The sequence below is a fragment of the Ranitomeya variabilis genome, chromosome 2, assembly GCF_051348905.1.
Source record: "Ranitomeya variabilis isolate aRanVar5 chromosome 2, aRanVar5.hap1, whole genome shotgun sequence".
Classification (NCBI taxonomy): domain Eukaryota; kingdom Metazoa; phylum Chordata; class Amphibia; order Anura; family Dendrobatidae; genus Ranitomeya; species Ranitomeya variabilis.
The window spans coordinates 927,181,126-927,198,081 of NC_135233.1; the positions used below are offsets into that span (position 1 = coordinate 927,181,126).

At 43.6% G+C, this 16,956-nt stretch overlaps 1 long non-coding RNA gene across 1 annotated transcript in view; it reads left to right on the forward strand.

Moving 5' to 3' along the window:
• Positions 1 to 16,556, forward strand: part of LOC143808214 (uncharacterized) — a 43,873-nt gene extending 27,317 nt beyond the window's left edge. Inside the window, exons 2-3 of the long non-coding RNA XR_013221910.1 lie at positions 13,198 to 13,351; positions 15,518 to 16,556. This is a non-coding gene — a long non-coding RNA (uncharacterized LOC143808214). The remainder of the gene's footprint in view (positions 1 to 13,197; positions 13,352 to 15,517) is intronic.
• The last annotated feature ends 400 nt before the right edge of the window (positions 16,557 to 16,956 follow it).

Consider the following 16,956-nt stretch of genomic DNA (forward strand, 5'->3'; position numbering starts at 1 on the left):
TCCGGGCACGTGTCTTTTTTGATCACTTTTTATTCCAATTTTTGTGAGGTAGAATGACCAAAAACCAGCAATTCATGAATTTCATATGGGATTAATGGGTTAACAACCACCGTTAAGGGGTTAAGCAAGGAACAGATACTATGATCATAGAGTTACTGAGCCAAATCCAGCACACCATTGTACAGCATTTCCAACAAAACAGCAATACAAGTTAGTAATGCAACACAATGATCACATATTACCACCACAGTGTCTGAATAATAAAGTTATCATATACTGATAGAGGACTGTCCTACACAGGTGCTCGTATATAAGTGCATATTGTACAGTAGGATTTAGTGATTTATAGGTGCCCCACACAGTTCTCCATATGGAAATAATACCCTCTTTTGTTCTGCACACAGATGTAGTGCCCCTTTAGGCCAACATAGTAAAAGTGCTCCTCTAAATGCCTCACAGTCAGTGTTCCTTCACTTTGTTCCCTACACAGCAATTTTATTATTATTTATTAGAGTGCCATTTATTCCGTGTGAAAAGGGGTATACAATAGTACAATAGTCTTAAATAGAGATGAGCGAACCCAAACAGTAAAGTTCGGTGTCCGTACCGAACACCTAATGTTCGGGCACTGACACCGAACACTGACTTCACCAGGAAGCCCATGTTACTTTTCGGGTTTGGGCCCCCGAACACAAGGTTCCTGTTGTGCTGTCATGTGCATGACAGCGCGGCAAACACTGCTTCTGATATGCGGTAAAATCATCACCACTGTTCAGACAGCCGTGGTTCCTGTGAGCCTGCAGCTGTGATCAGAGGTATAAAATTTACCTCTGGTCACTGGTGTCAGCTTATGAGACTACTGCTCCCATCAGCCAACGCCTGATGCTGCTAATAACAGTGAGAACAGGAGTGGCTGATGGGAGAATTCATCAGCCGGCTCCTGTACTGTAAAATAATTTTAAAAAAAAAACAACGTGGGTTCTCCTGTATTTTTGATAACATTATTTCAATAATTTGACAACCAGCCAAGCTAAAGAAGATAGCTGGTATCCTCAGGCTGGTAAGGGGCCGGGGATATTGCACCCCCAGCCTAAAAATAGCAGCCTGTAGCTGGCCAGAAAAGGCGCATCTATTAGATGCGCCCATTCTGGCGTATTGCCCAGCTCTTCCCACTTGCCCTGTAGTGGTGGCAAGTGAGGATATCTGTGGGGTTGATGTCACCTTTGTATTGTCAGGTGACATCAAGCCAACGGATTAGTAATGGAGAGGCGTCTATAAGACACTTATCCATTACTAATCCTATAGTTAAATATTAAATAAAGATACAGCCAGAATAGCCTTATTTGAAATAAAACAAAAAACTTTTTTATTTAAAAATAACAAACACCGTTATACTCACCTAATGCCTAATTCCACTGAATCCCTCGTCTCCTGTAGTAAAACAAAAATAAAAAACAACAATATCCTTCACCTCTCCATCGTTCTGTCCCATGCGTAATCCATGTCTGGTGGATAAACAGTTTTCAACCTGGAAGAGGGCAAAGATGCGACCGTCCAGGCTGAGAACCACTGATGAATGAGCTGCTGTGACAGCAGCATCAGTGACTAGCGGCGACGTCACACCCTAGTCGTAGTCAGTCGTATGACTAAGGCTAGGTTCACATTTGCAGTTGAGTCCGCGTTTCATACGCAACTGCAAACGCATGATAACGCATTTTTTATCTGCATCAACTTACGCATGATAAAAATCGCAACGTTTGCATGCGTTCGGGTGGTTTATGCTCATGCGTTTGTTATGAAAAGATTTTTCAAGGAGAATTTCCTTGACACTAGCCATGCCCAATGGGCGTGGATGATGGGATTTCTGTATGTAGACCCTTGTGCAAACGCAAGCGAACGAATGTCCTTGTGTTCCTATGCGTTCCCATAGACTGTAATGCGTTGTTTTGACGCACTCCTTCCGCAAGCGTCTGCATGCGTATGGTGGCGGAAATGTGACGCCCCAAAAATTCTAACATGGTGCGTCATCTGTGCCCAGCCACACCGCGAAAAAACGCATGCGTAAGCAAACGCGGGCGAACGCATGCAAACGCGTGCACCTACAATGTTAAAGATAGGAAATCAAGACGCATGCGGACATATGCGTGAGAAATTCTGCAGACACAACCGCAAATGTGAAACCAGCCTAAGGGCGTAGTATAGTCCAGAAACGCATAAGGTTTTATCCTCATGAGGAATCCTCCTGTTTTAAAATTAATTTCTAATAAAAAGATTACATTTTATGGAGGGAAATTCTGGAATTTTTTTCGTTGTCCGTTCTACAGCAGCTGAGCTGCACCAGCAGGAATTGGCACCTATTCATCAACTTTTTGGTGTATCCTGAACAATACTGTATTTTCTAGTCATTCCTTCAGGTGCATTGAAACAAAGTAAATGTAGAAGCCTCACCAGTTTCAGTATTCGGCCGGAGTCACACTGCCTGGAAGGCCGGGATCACACACAGCGAGTTACGGCCGAGTCTCGCAGGTTAAAAACAAGCTCTGGCACCGGCACTCCAGAGCGGAGCGTGCGGCTCCATGTATTGCTATGCGGCCACACGCTCCGCTCCGGAGTGCCGGTGCCAGAGCTTGGTTATAACCTGCGAGACTCGGCCGTAACTCGCTGTGTGTGATCCCGGCCTTCCAGGCAGTATCAGCTCGAGAAGTTTAAACTTGTTCAACAAATACCAATACTCGAGTATAAGCTGAGAATTTCAGCCCATTTTTTTTAGGCTGAATGTCACGGCGCCACCTGCCGCCGCTCCTGCCCTCACTCTGCACGCCAACATACTTACCCGTCCCGGCACGCTCCAGCGGTGTGCGCGCGCCTTCCGGTCTCTTCTCCTGACTCGCCGCCGGTCCCTGGCTCTCGTCGGGTGCACATGCGCGCCTCTTACTGCGCACACGCACTTCCTCTCTCTGGTCTGCAGACGCTCCGTTCCTCCACTCTATGATTCTGGAGGATCTTGACCCGGAAGTTCTGCAGCACTCGGTTTATTTAAGGTAACTCCTTCCTCTGCTCCATGCCTGATTGTCATTTGTCCTCATTTGACCCAGGTCCCTCTGTACCTTGCTCTGTCCTGTGCATCCGCCATACCTTACTCTGTCCTGTGCGTCCACCATACCTTGCTCTGTCCTGTGCGTCCACCATACCTTGCTCTGGCCTGTGCGTCCGTCATACCCTGCCTGTCCTGTGTTTCCACCATACCCCACCTGTCCTGTTTCCGCCATACCCTACCTGTCCTGTGTTTCCGCCATACCCTGCCTGCCCGGTGTTTCCGCCATATCCAGTCCATCCTGGGCGTTCGCCATATCCAGTCTGTCCTGGGCATTCGCCATAACCTGCCTGTCCTGTGTTTCCGCCATACCCTGCCTGTCCTGTGTTTCCGCCATATCCAGTTTGTCCTGGGCATCCGCCATATCCTGCCTATTCTTAGTCTCAGTCATTGCCAGTCTGTCCTGTGTCTCTGTTATAGCCAGTTCTGTGCCTTTTCCGCTCCTACTTCCTGTCCCCGGGTATCAGCTTCTGCGGCAATAGTCTCCCTCGGGCCTGCCCCTAACACTTCCTGTATTGGGGGTGGTCCACCAGGCCAGCTCAACCTTGGGAGGTTCGTTGTCATGGTTCTGTGGGTTCTCTTTAGGAGTTCCAAAAGATCTGACACTGAAATTGCCCCTCTCTGCTTATACTCGAGTCATTCCCAGGGATCGGCAGGGGAGGGAGAGCGGCAGCTGTCTAATCATACTCACCTGCTCCTGGCGCGGTCCCTGCATGTCCCTGGTTCTCCGGGCGCTGACAGCTTCTTCCAGCGTTGAGCGGTCACGTGGTACCGCTCATTACAGTAATGAATATGGACCCGACTCCACTCCCATAGGGGTCGAGCCGCATATTTATTACTGTAATGAGCGGTACCATGTCACCGCTCCACACAGGAAGAAGCTGCCGGCCCCCGGGACCGTGCCAGGAGCAGGTGAGTATGGGGGCATTGCGCGATATTCACCCGTCCCACGTTCCACCGCTGGGCGCCGCTCCGTCTTCCTCTGCTGTGACGCTCAGGTCAGAGGGCGCGATAACATGATTAGTGTGCGCGCCGCCCTCTGCCTGAATGTCAGTGAAGAGGAAGGCAGAGCGGCGTCCAGCGGTGGACTATAGCAAGTGTCGGGTGCCTGAGCGACGAGAGGTATGTGAATTTTTTTTTTTTAATCGCAGCAATAGCATATGGGGCAAATGTGTCTATGGAGCATCTTATGGGGCCATAATCAGCATTTGTGCAGCATTGTATGGGGGCAAATATCTGTATGGAGCATCTTATGGGGCCATAATCAGCATTTGTGCAGCATTATATGGGGCATATTTTAATATGGAGCATCTTATGGGGCCCATCATGAACTGAATGGAGCATTATATGGGGCATATTTTGTATGGAGCATCAAATTCTGTAAAAAGCAAATCAAGGCAGCAAAGATTGAGACAGAGAGACTCATTGCCAGAGAGAGTAAAAATAATCCCAAAATATTCTTTAACTATGTAAATACAGTAGTAAGAAACTAAAAAATGATAGTGTTGGCCCCCTTAAAAATAGTCTGGGTGAAATGGTGGATGAGGAAAAAGCCAATATGCTAAATGACTTTTTTTCATCAATATTTACACAAGAAAATCCCATGGCAGGCAATATGATCAGTGATAGCAAAAATTACCCATTATGTGTCACCTGCTTAACCCAGCAGGAAGTACGGCGGCGTCTAAAAATCATTAAAATTGACAAATCTCCGGGCTCGGATGGGATACACCCCGGAGTACTGCAGGAATTAAGTACAGTCATTGATAGACCATTATTTTTAATCTTTAAAGAGTTTATAATAACAGGGTCTGTACCACAGGACTGGCGTATAGCAAATATGTTGCCAATATTCAAAAAGGGGACAAAAACTGAACTCGGAAATTATAGGCCAGTAAGCTTAACCTCTACTGTGGGTAAAATCCTGGAGGGCATTCTAAGGGATGCTATACTGGAGTATCTGAAGAGGAATAACCTCATGACCCAGTATCAGCACGGGTTTACTAGGGACCGATCATGTCAGACTAATTTGATCAGCTTCTATGAAGAGGTAAGTTCCGGACTGGACCAAGGGAACCCAGTGGACGTAGTGTATATGGACTTTTCAAAAGCTTTTGATGCGGTGCCACGCAAAAGGTTGATACATAAAATGAGAATAATGGGGATAGGGGAAAATATGTGTAAGTGGGTTGAGAGCTGGCTCAGGGATAGGAAACAAAGGGTGGTTATTAATGGAGCACACTCGGACTGGGTCGCGGTTAGCAGTGGGGTACCACAGGGGTCAGTATTGGGCCCTCTTCTTTTTAACATATTTATTAATGACCTTGTAGGGGGCACACAGAGTAGAATTTCAATATTTGCAGATGACACTAAACTCTGCAGGGTAATCAATACAGGGGAGGACAATTTTATATTACAGGATGATTTATGTAAACTAGAAGCTTGGGCTGATAAATGGCAAATGAGCTTTAATGGGGATAAATATAAGGTCATGCACTTGGGTAGAAGTAATAAGATGAATAACTATGTGCTTAATTCTAAAACACTGGGCAAAACCGTCAATGAAAAAGACCTGGGTGTATGGGTGGATGACAAACTCACATTTAGTGGCCAGTGTCAGGCAGCTGCTACAAAGGCAAATAAAATAATGGGATGCATTAAAAGAGGCATAGATGCTCATGAGGAGAACATAATTTTACCTCTATACAAGTCACTAGTGCGACCACACTTAGAATACTGTGCACAGTTCTGGTCTCCGGTGTATAAGAAAGACATAGCTGAACTGGAGCGGGTGCAGAGAAGAGCGACCAAGGTTATTAGAGGACTGGGGGGTCTGCAATACCAAGATAGGCTATTACACTTGGGGCTATTTAGTATGGAAAAACGAAGGCTAAGGGGTGATCTTATGTTAATGTATAAATATATGAGGGGACAGTACAGAGACCTTTCTGATGATCTTTTTACTCATAGACCTGAGACAGGGACAAGGGGGCATCCTCTACGTCTGGAGGAAAGAAGGTTTAAGCATAATAACAGACGCGGATTCTTTACTGTAAGAGCAGTGAGACTATGGAACTCTCTGCTGTATGATGTTGTAATGAGTGATTCGTTACTTAAATTTAAGAGGGGACTGGATGCCTTTCTTGAAAAGTATAATGTTACAGGGTATATACACTAGATTCCTTGATAGGGCGTTGATCCAGGGAACTAGTCTGATTGCCGTATGTGGGGTCGGGAAGGAATTTTTTTCCCCAATGTGGAGCTTACTCTTTGCCACATGGGTTTTTTTTGCCTTTCTCTGGATCAACATGTTAGGGCATGTTAGGTTAGGCTATGGGTTGAACTAGATGGACTTAAAGTCTTCCTTCAACCTTAATAAGTATGTTACTATGTTATGGGGCCCATCATGAACTATATGGAGCATTATATGGGGCTCCTGATTCAATATGGATATTCAAAAACACTTAACCTACTGATGTCTCAATCAATTTTACTTTTATTGGTATCTATTTTTATTTTTGACATTTACCGGTAGCTGCTGCATTTTCCACCCTAGACTTATACTTGAGTGATTAAGTTTTCCCAGTTTTTTGTTGCAAAATTAGGGGTCTCGGCTTATACTCGGGTAGGCTTATACTCGAGTATATACGGTACCCCTCGTCGGCTCCAGCCCAAACTCCACTCTTCTGAGCTAACTCAGCTGCTGTTTTTGTGCCTGTAAGCCCTTGGCTGGATTATTTGAACAACCTTTCCCAGCCAGACTATTTTGGTTTCGCCTAAATCTCGGACCTAAAATCCAGTTAAATTAAAACTCTCTCAGTAATGTTACTAGTACATTCTCTACATTACTAAGGCCAACCACTTCTTCACTGACACATATCTACCATCCAGGACCTTACCTCCTGCATTCTTACTAATATAATCTATTTATTATAGTATATTATTTACAGCTTCTCTTCAAGATTAGATTTAGGAGACATAAATTAATGTGAAACAGTTGGAGCAAGGAAAACACTTTCATGTCTCTGAAGATATCTGATAATTACTATGTGTACTTTTTATTTGAGATATCAGCCTCAGGGAATGTGACTGAAAGGCCACGGACTCTTAAAAATCTAGTCCCAAAGCATGTTTTTTTTTTTCTGTTTAGGAGTGATTTTATGTGGAAATGGCAGTTTTGCTTTCAGCAATTTCTGAAGTCAATCATTTGAACACAATTGTGAATTCAAGAGAATACTTGACCAGGAGCATTGTGATTCCTTATTGTCATTTTTGTTGTATTCTTGGGGTCAGTGCGTTTTTCTTTTTTTTTTTTCAAAGACCAAATGATCTAGGAATTGTGTTTTTTTTCCTGCCATTTTCTGAAAGTTTACATCTAGCATCACTACGTTTTGAGAGTTCTATCAGATTGGAAGATGCAATTTATTAGCAGTTTTAGGATAATTGAAAAGCCATCAAAGCCTGGCTTTCACGCTATTGGAAAAAAAGAAAAGTAGCAAAATCTATACCCCTAAATCAATAGACTAGACAGAAAGATAAAAATATCATATATCAATAAACAGAAAGTATAGTTGCTAGAGAAAGGAATGGCCAATCATTCAGAACATTAAGGCTGTGTGCACACGTTGCTGATTTTTCGCGTTTTTTTCGCGATAAAAACGCTATAAAACCGCAAAAAAACAGCATACAATATGCATCCCATCATTTAGAATGAATTCCGCAATTTTTGTGCACATGATGCGTTTTTTTCCGCCAAAAAAACGCATCGCAGTAAAAAACACAGCATGTTCATTAATTTTGTGTTTTTTTTGCGGATTTCCCACTATAAAATGCATTGGGAAATGTCCGGAAAAAACGCACCAAAACCGCGACAAAAACGCAGTAAAAACGCACAAAAATCGCATGCAGATTTCTTGCAGAAAATTTCAGGTTTTTCTCAGGAATTTTCTGCAAGAAATCCTGAACGTGTGCACATAGCCTAAAGCAAAACAACACAACCCGAACTTCGAATCTTAAAAAAGTACAAATACAATTAAATAAGTTCGAAATAAAATTACCTTTATTCAAACATTACTGGCAAACGGTAGCAGCACTATAACAAATGTGCCCGTACTTGGAGAATATACAGTATATATATATATATATATATATATATATATATATATATATATATATATATATTATAATATAAAAAAGTTTTTTAGTATATAAGCAAAGAAACAGCAGGCCGAAAAGTGTACATATTTATATTCTTTAAAGGAGTCAAAAATTTAGTATGTACATCTTCAAGAAAATAAGAAATATATCCAATAAATACATTCTTTTTATATATATATATATATATACATAAATATATATACACAGTGTATGTATGTATGTGTATATATATATATATATATATATATATATATATATATATATATATATATACACTCACTGGCCACTTTATTAGGTACACCTGTCCAACTTCTTGTTAACACTTAATTTCTAATCAGCCAATCACATGGCGGCAACTCAGTGCATTTAGGCATGTAGACATGGTCAAGACAATCTCCTGCAGTTCAAACCGAGCATCAGTATGGGGAAGAAAGGTGATTTGAGTGCCTTTGAACGTGGCATGGTTGTTGGTGCCAGAAGGGCTGGTCTGAGTATTTCAGAAACTGCTGATCTACTGGGATTTTCACGCACAACCATCTCTAGGGTTTACAGAGAATGGTCCGAAAAAGAAAAAAAATCCAGTGAGCGGCAGTTCTGTGGGCAGAAATGCCTTGTTGATGCCAGAGGTCAGAGGAGAATGGGCAGACTGGTTCGAGCTGATAGAAAGGCAACAGTGACTCAAATCGCCACCCGTTACAACCAAGGTAGGCCTAAGAGCATCTCTGAACGCACAGTGCGTCGAACTTTGAGGCAGATGGGCTACAGCAGCAGAAGACCACACCGGGTACCACTCCTTTCAGCTAAGAACAGGAAACTGAGGCTACAATTTGTACAAGCTCATCGAAATTGGACAGTAGAAGATTGGAAAAACGTTGCTTGGTCTGATGAGTCTCGATTTCTGCTGCGACATTCGGATGGTAGGGTCAGAATTTGGCGTAAACAACATGAAAGCATGGATCCATCCTGCCTTGTATGGAGCATCTTTGGGATGTGCAGCCGACAAATCTGCGGCAACTGTGTGATGCCATCATGTCAATATGGACCAAAATCTCTGAGGAATGCTTCCAGCACCTTGTTGAATCTATGCCACGAAGAATTGAGGCAGTTCTGAAGGCAAAAGGGGGTCCAACCCGTTACTAGCATGGTGTACCTAATAAAGTGGCCGGTGAGTGTATATATGTATGTGTATGTATATATATATATATATATATATATATATATATATATATATATATATATATATATATATATATATATATATATATATATATATATATATTATATATAGTATATATATATTCTCCAATACTGGCACATTTGTTATAGTGCTACTATGTGCCAGTAATATTTGAATAAAGGTATTTTTATTTAAAACTTATTTAATTGTATTTGTACTTTTTTAAATCCGAAGTTCGGGTTATGTTGTTTTGCTTTCACGCTATTGGCACTACATGGGGTTGAAGCACACTCATAGGCAGTGGCCAAGTGATTTTGGTGGCAATATCTGTTTACCTGTAGTATCATGTTTATTCACCACAGCTTGCCTGCTGAATAAAAAAAATCCTGATAAAGTGGCATGTAAAAGTTTGGGCACCCCTGGTCAAAATTACTGTTATTGTGAACATTTAATCAGTTTGAAGATGAAATGATCTCTAACAGGCCTAAAGTTAAAGATGACACATTTCCTTAGTATTTTAGGCAAATATATAGCCACTTTTTACATTTTAAAAATTACATAAAGGAAAATGATATCAAACAGCATGTGTTAACCACCACTACGCAGGTTCTACTACACTTAAACCCCACCTTCTGGGCCTACGGTAAATTGACCGGATTGTTTCGATGGGGACCTAAGTAAATTTTCCATTTTTCTTTCTTCATGTAAGCCGTTTTCTCTTTTCCATTCTGACTCATCTGGAGGATAGGGTCAACATGGGTGAATTGTTCTTTCGTTGCTCCTTGAAGATCATCTGGCTTGGGATTCTCCAGTGCTGTTGCTGAATCAATGCTCCGCAGGTTGGTTCAGGGATATCGTAGTGTGGAGGACTACTGCTCTCAGTTCAGACACTGGGCAGTGGAGACCTCCTAGAATGACCCAGCTCTCTGCAGTCAAATCTACCAGATATGAAATAAGATGGTTTATAGTCCCTCCCCATTGTCACTGGATGAAACCATGTCACTGGCAGAGTGTTTGGACAGATGTCGTAAGGCTAAAAAAAAAATTCAGGCTCGTTTTTGTGACTTGTAAGCCACAGGTGCCAATGCATGCATAGTGGACATGGGATTATTTGAAATCCCATCCACTATGCTGTAACATCTGGCCACTGTGGGTTGGATGCTGCGGATGTACACAGCGTCCAACCTGCAGTGTTTACTGACCATGGGAACATACCCTCTCATTTCAGCAATGACAACTGACTCAAGTACCACAGGGCTGTGGGATCCCATGGAAGAAAAGAAGTCGTCGCTCGCTGGAGAAATTTCTGCTTCGGTAGCAGATTCCATGTCACTCCCTGAACTGCCAGACCACAGCAAGGTGTATGTACGCCTGTTCTGAGGTGAACATTCTATGGGCCATTCTATTGCTTTTCTATGCCTACCTAGCAAGAAACAAACGTTAACCTAATCCAACACACTAGTAATTTTTTTTTTAATTTGAACATAAAATTCACTAACCACAGACAAGCGACCTGAAGTTAGTAAATTTAAAGCAATAAAAAATGGCAAACAATAAAAATTAATTCAATTTAAAAAGTTCATTTGATTAGGGGACAACATGAGGTGCAGGGCAGTGTGATCAGGGGGATGATTAGGGAGTAGAGATAAGCGAATTTGATCGGGTCCCTGCTTATTCGGAAAGCTAGAGCGCTTACCCGATAGGCTACAGCGGGAAGCCGGATACATGGAGCGCGCCGGCTGATCAGCTGTTCGGCTCTGCAGCTGCATGTGTCGCGGCTGTGTCAGTCACAACACATGCATGGAGAGCCCAACAATGCTCATACTGCCTCTTTTAAAGTAGTGGACAACCCCTTCTTAAACTAAATGTTCGGCCTCGATAAAATAATAAAGCCTATACTCACCTCCCGTGCCAGCGCCGTGCCAGCTGTCAGCACTCGCAATCCCTTGGCTGTGATGCGGTGTGGTGACATGTGACGCTAGCACCTAATCAGCTGTGGCGTCACTGTCTCCGCCTTCGGACAAACTGAACATCAAGACGAAGTTCAGGATGAGCTGCAGTGGATCCCTGGCTTCCTCTTCATGTTCAGTTTGTCCAAAGGCGGAGACAGTGAGGCCACAGCTGATTAGGTGCTAGCGTCACGTGTCACCGCACCGCATCACAGCCCTGGGGAGTGGTGACACTGCGGGAACAGCGCCAGCACAGTAGTGACTATAGGATTTATTATTTTATCAGGGCCGAACATTTAGTTTAAGAAGGGGTTGTCCTAGTAGTGGACAACCCCTTTAATGTGTTATGTTCTTTGGTAATTCTCTTTGCGTGCGAGAGATCCAGCAGCTCACTTTCGGTGCATTGCATTCTGTAGGCCATATTTTCCATAGCGGATTGCATGTCACTAAATTGTTTGTTGATATCACTTTGCATTGAGATTTTTAGGGCGGTAATTAGCTCTCTTATGTAATTTTCGAAATCAGGCTGATCGTAAGCTTTGTTTAAAAGAGGATTAATTGTAGTTTGGGCTGTGAGAACGAGTAATCCCGATCCCATCTGGGATGTTGCTTATTGGGACTGATTGGAAGGGAAGGTTCTTGGTCTGCATCTGTCACGGGGATACAAGGAGGGCGAGAGCTAATAACCCGGGCCCCTGCAATTTCCCTCAGACTAGGGAAACCCTGCATGTTCAGGCCTCCACCCTCACCCTGATTCCTGATTCAGCCCTAGACTGAACACCACCGCCCACCACCCAGTGAATGCAATAGACCAATACCCACAATTATAACAAACAAGGATAAAGGAAAATATACACCACGCCGCAGTCAATCAGGAATACACTATAAAGGTGCAGGGCAAAATAAATACAAATATAGGAAGGAGTAAATAAGACAAAGGAAAATACACCACCAGCAACGATTCTCCCAACAACCTGCTCTCCACTCCGGACCGAGATAACTACGGATAAGACAGAAGCTATAATCAGCGACGCCCAAAGATCAGGAGAACCATTTAAAGGAAATGGGCATGGCCTAGCTTCCAATCCGAGGATCAGATAAATTAACCCCGGAGAAGCCAGACGAAAACTAGCCGACGCCAATGAGCAAACAGTGGTCAAACGCGGAATTACCACTGTGTGTCAGACGACCTGGTCTGGACAGTGTCCGACATGACAGCATCAGATCCATTATTGGTCCTGCTTCTTTGAATCTTTACGTGAAGCAGATCCTTTGCGTTTATTATTAGATTTCACTGATCCTAAGTTTGAAGAATCCTTGTCATAGCTCTGTTGTCTCCTGCACTCTCCTTAAGGTTTTTTACAAAAACCGAACTTGTGGATATGATATCTAGTACAACACTCCCTTCCACATGAAGTGCCCATAGCACTCTAACAGGGAAAAACAGAGCGCCAAAGCTCCCAAGCAAATAGAATCCTATCAACAACCAAGAGCATACAGCCCCTTAAATATTCATGACAATAGATTTATTTATCAAAAATTAATTTTTATTCCAAAATGTACAACATCAATAATAAATAACATAATAACAAAAGATGAGAATGAGGTGAACGACTACACTGGAAACCAGCCACGAGGACACACATATATCCAACGTAAGGGGTGCAAAGAGGCGGAAACAAAAAATAGTAAAAGTCCCACAAGGGACAACAATTTAGAGGTAATCAATCTATCAGATCATGTGTTGTCTGAGGATCAGGTACAGGTCCTGAGTTTAGGGTTAAACTTTGTTCCCACTAACAGCTTCAATTACTTTACAGCCATGAAAGATGCACAGCTATTTCTGAGGAAGGTCATCCTACGGAAACTGCATGCTAAACCCTTGGATATCTTTAATCCCGACACAACTTTGGAACAAGAGGCACTAGTTGCTTTGGAAGAGCTTGCAGCAGAAAATGAGTCATCAGCTACAGAGTCATCAGCTACAGGTACCTTTCCTCCTTCCGTCCCGCCGAGATGTACCACGTTCCCCCCCTTTTCTTTATGCCCCCAGATTGATATCTTTAACAAATTAGTATTAGAAGATCTCAAGAAAATCCCAAATGATATGAGAGGTGACAATTTGACAGTAGCACAACGCAAGGCCCTTAAAGAATTGGGGTCTCTGCATGATGTCGTGATTAAACCGGCGGATAAGGAGGGGAACGTGGTCGTCTGGCCGTATGAGTATGAGAGGGAGGCCTTCCGCCATTTGAGGGATCGTGAATCATATACATCCCTTACTGGGAATCCATTGCCGGGCTTCTCTGGCACCTTGTATGAAATTCTGGACCGGGCCCTGACACGGGGGATCGTAACCAAAAAGGTGTTTAAAGGCCTTATGGTGGAACATCCGGTTGTCCCTAACTTCTACCTGCTGCCGAAGGTTCATAAGGACCCGTTGGAACCTCCAGGGCGTCCGATTGTCTCTGGCATAGGAGGGCTATGTGACCCCGTATGTAAATTTATTGAACACTATCTACATCCTATAGTGGAGTCGCTTCCCTCCTATGTCAGAGACACCACGGACGTCCTGAGGAAACTTGATGGCCTGACATTAGAGCCAGACATGATCTTTGCAACAGTTGATGTTGAATCTTTATATACTTGCATAAAGCACACTGATGGGTTGGAGGCCGTTGAGTTTTTCTTGAACATGGGTAACTTGGGCTCTCCACTGTGCACCCTGATCCTGGAGCTTCTTCATTTTGTTTTGACACACAATTTCTTTACGTTTAAGGATCAATATTTTTTACAGAACCGCGGCACTGCCATGGGCGCGGCGTGTGCGCCCTCGTACGCTAATCTCTTTCTCGGACTATGGGAGAGGGAGGTTTTTGGGGAGGGCGCATGCGCCGCCTCCCATGTGCAGTGCTGGTACCGTTACATTGATTGCTTTTTTTAATTTGGCAGGGTCCAGAGCCTGGTCTTCTGGACTTCATCCATGGACTAAATCAGAATAGTCGCAACATTCGCCTTACACATAGGGTAGCTGTGGAAAATATAGATTTCTTGGATATTAAGATCTGTAGATGCGAGGATGGGGTGATTCAGACCGACGTGTTTAGAAAAGAGACATCTGTTAATGCGTTGTTACACTCCACCTCAGCACATACGAGATCCACAATACGTGCTATACCTATAGGCCAGTTTCTTAGAATGAAACGGATTTGCTCCACGGATGGGGTCTTTGAGGGCCAGGCTCGGGACCTTTCTTGTCGCTTCCAGGATCGGGGGTACAGTGGAAGAGCCATTAAAAAGGGTTATTTTCGTGCCAAATGTACCCCCAGAGACCGGTTGCTCTGTGGGCCTCCAGTGTCTGCTCCTATTAAAAAAGACCAACCATTGAGATTCATTTCTACTTTCAATAATAAATGGGACGACATTAGGGAGGTCCTGCAGAGACACTGGTCGGTATTGAAAACTGAACCCACTTTAAACAAAATTCTGTCTAACCGTCCCCTCCTTACGGCGAGAAGAGGTAGAAGTATTAAGGATCAATTAGTAAGGAGCCACTACAGTCCAGCCCCTCCTAGAATTTTTGGATCAGGACCTCCAAGGTGGGGCTGTTTTCCATGTGGCTCCTGCAAAGCTTGTAGAAATATCGTACGGGCTACCACTTTCTCGGCAGCGGGTGGGCGTAGGGAATATCGGATTACGAGCTATATTTAATGTAGTACTACGTTTGTAGTATACTATGCCACCTGTACCTGTAATTTGATTTACGTAGGCCTCACCTCCCATGAACTTCGTGTCAGGGTCTGGGAACATGTCAGGGACATTGTGGCTGCGAAGGGGGTAACTGATGTCTCGGAACTCAAGACCATTCCGAGACATTTTAAGGCACATCATGACTGCAACCCAGATGTATTAAAAGTACGAGGCATTGATAGGGTCCACTCTGGTCTTCGGGGTGGTGACCTTAAAAGGACATTAGCGCAAATTGAGTGTCGGTGGATAGTTTCATTGGGGACTATGGCCCCAAATGGCCTTAATGAGAAATTGTCTTTTGTTCCATTTTTATAATTTGGTTCTTATCTTCCCCGTCTCTCATTTTTATTATGTTCGTGTTGTATTTATACTGTTTGTTTTTCTTTTTAGTGGCTTTTTGTGTAGTTATTCGCTTTTTGACATATCTACCCCTTCATAACTGCGTCTGGACGTACCAGTTCCAGTGGTGCCTAAGGAGTGTACAACCTAACAAAGAGGAAGCAATGATGACATCTATGGCAGTGACTCACAATGATCGTTATGGCTCGGCTATTATATGTTAAGAATTGGATTCTTTTTCTGCCATTTTCTTTGTATCTTCTTTTCTTTGTAATACAATGTTATAATAATAAGGATGTATACCTGACATCTCCAGGGTGCACCGCGCACAGTGTAGGGTTTCTTTTTGGTTTAGATTGTACGTTACCTGTGTTTTTAATCTTCCAGTAGTTTTTCCCTTATCCAAAATGGCCGCCGCGATGGTGCACATGCCCGATGGACTCTCGTGCAGACCGCGCTCCCTAAGGCATCTATTCACAGCGACGTCCAGAGCTGCTGACGTCACGGGGGATTTCCCCGTCTGAGCGTCGCTGAGATGGCCGGAAGGAGGGCGGTACTGGCGAGATGGTCCTTCCCCATGCGCCGCATGAATCGCTCATTAATTATTAGAACATGGCCCTATATAATCCCGGTCTAATCAGTATCCACACAGCCCCCCGAGGAAGCACAGCACGCGAAACGCGCGTCGGGGCTTTCTGCTGGATCCTGACTGCATGGTAGTACACACATGGGTAACCTTTATCTGCAGCATGCCATTTAGGCGTTTAAATAGTTACTTGCACTTTACGGGCATCGTTGCAATATGGTTGGATATTTATGGTGATAGGATAGAGCAATGCTCATGAGTCATTTGGCCACTGGGGCCTCTGATCACTCCTGCCCTCCCTCTCTATTAGCATTTGGATATGCCCTGTCCCTTGTGGGACTTTTACTATTTTTTGTTGCCGCCTCTTTGCACCCCTTATGTTGGATATATGTGTGTCCTCATGTGGCTGGTTTCCAGTGTAGTCGTTCACCTCATTCTCATCTTTTGTTATTATGTTATTTATTATTGATGTTGTACATTTTGGAATAAAAATTAATTTTTGATAAATAAATCTATTGTCATGAATATTTAAGGGGCTGTATGCTCTTGGTTGTTGATAGGATTCCACTCTCCTTAAGGTTGTGGTATAGCTGAGCTATTACTGCTTATTTTGTCTTTTTGCTGTAAACTTCACTTTTTTTCAGGCCTTGATTCACTAACTTTGTCTTGTGTGTGGACATCTCTGAGTATATTGCCGAGTCCCTGCTCTTTCAGCTGTGAGCAGTTGATGATTCCCTATGTTGCAGAACTGATTGCAGACTCTCTCTGCCATTCAGGCAGACGTTCCAGCAGTGCTGTAACTAGAGTCCAATGGGCCCAGGTGCAAAATTTAGACCTGGGCCTACATCTGCATGTTGGGGTCAGATGTATGGGAACTTATAGCGTTCTAGATCCTGTAGAGACA